General features: G+C 44.6%; 1 non-coding gene across 1 annotated transcript; it reads right to left on the bottom strand.

Moving 5' to 3' along the window:
* Window positions 1-1,598: 1,598 nt before the first annotated feature.
* Window positions 1,599-1,671, bottom strand: trnar-ucg (transfer RNA arginine (anticodon UCG)). Its single transcript has one exon. It is a non-coding gene; the product is annotated as a tRNA-Arg (tRNA).
* Between the last annotated feature and the right edge of the window lie 223 nt (window positions 1,672-1,894).

Below are 1,894 nucleotides of genomic sequence, written 5' to 3' on the forward strand. Positions count from 1 at the left end.
CATGGTTCTATAAAAGTGGAATCACAGCTAGACAGGGTGGTGAAGAAAGCTTTTGATGCACTGGCCTTCATCAGTCAGGGCACTGATTATACAAATTGGAAAGTTATATTGCAATTGTGCAGGACTTTGGTGAGGCCACATTTGGAGTATTGCATCCAGTTTTGGTCAACTTGCTATAGGAAGAATGTTATTAAATTGGAAAGCATGCAGAAGAAATTTACAAGGATGTTGGCAGGACTCAAGGAATTGAGTTTTGGGAGAGGTTGGACAAGCTAGGACTGCTTTCTTTAGAGCATAGGAGAGTGAGGGGTGATCTTACTTAAGTATATAAGATCATGGATAAGGTGAATACACTCAGTCTTTTCCTCAGGGTTTGGGAATCAATGACTAGAGGGCATCAGTTTAAGCTAAGAGGGGAAAGAATAAATGGGAACCTGAGAAACATTTTTACACAGAGGGTGATACATATATGGTATGAGCTGCCAGCAGAACAAGGAAAATTACAGCATAGGAACAGGCCCTTTTGCCCTCAAAGCTTGCGCTGATCCACATCCTCCATCTAAACCTGTCGCCTATTTTCTAAGGACCTGTATCCCTCTGCTCCCTGCCCATTCATGTATGTCTAAATACACCTTAAATGACACTATCATACCCGCCTCTACCATCTCCGCTGGCAACACATTCCAGCACTCACCACTCTCTGGGTAAAAAATGTTCCATGCATATCTCCCATAAAGTGGCTGAGGGTATATATTAACAACATTTAAAAAGCATTTCGACAAACACATGGATAGGAAAGTTAAAAATCACACAACACCAGGTTATAGTCCAACAGGTTTAATTGGAAGCACACTAGCTTGGAAGCACAAGCTAGTGTGCTTCCAATTAAACCTGTTGGGCTATAACCTGGTGTTGTGTGATTTTTAGCTTTGTACACCCCAGTCCAACACTGGCATCTCCAAATCATGGATAGGAAAGGTTTAGAAGGATATGTAGGGAAATGGGGTTAGCTTGGATGGACATTTTGGTCAACATGGGCTAGTTCGGGTCGAAGGGCCCATCTCCATGCTGTAGGATTCTTTGACTCTACAACATATCCATTAATAAAATTATCACGTCAAGTTTTTTTGAGGAGGTGATGAAGATGGTTAAGGAGTGAAAAGTGGTTGGTGTGGTGAGATTAGATTAGATTAGATTCCCTACAATGTGGAAACAGGCCCTTCGGCCCAACCAGTCCACACCGACCCTCTGAAGACTAACCCACCCAGACCCATTTCCCTCTGACTAATACACCTAACACTATGGGCAATTTAGCATGGCCAATTCACCTGGCCTGCACATTTTTGGACTGTGGGAGGAAACCGGAGCAAACCCACGCAGACATGGGGAGAATGTGCAAACTCCACACTGACAGTTGCCCGAGACTGGACTCGAACTTGGGATTCTGGTGCTGTGAAGCAGCAGTACTAATCACTGAACCACCGTGCTGCCCCAAGACCCAAATGCAACTTTCACATTCGAAAACAAGCGCACCCCAATTTGCAGCCACTGCCGAGCAACCGACAACACAGAACCTACGTAACAGCAAACATTTCTCACGAGCCAGGTAGGATTCAAACCTACAGTCTTCTGATCCGAAGTCAGATGTGTTATCCATTACGCCACTGGCCCAATGCTAAAATGTCCAATTCTGTCTACCTGGACTTCAGTAAAGCCTTTATCAAGGTCCCTCATGGAAGATTGATACGAAAGATGAAGCCACATGGTATTTGGGTGAGCTGGCAAGATGGATGCAGAACTGGCTTAGTCATAGGAGACAGAGGGTAGCAATGGAAGGATACTTTTCAGAATGGAGGGTTGTGACTAGTCGTGTTCCACAGGGGTCAGTGCTAGG

The sequence above is a fragment of the Chiloscyllium punctatum genome, chromosome 39 (genome assembly GCF_047496795.1).
Source record: "Chiloscyllium punctatum isolate Juve2018m chromosome 39, sChiPun1.3, whole genome shotgun sequence".
Lineage (NCBI taxonomy): Eukaryota > Metazoa > Chordata > Chondrichthyes > Orectolobiformes > Hemiscylliidae > Chiloscyllium > Chiloscyllium punctatum.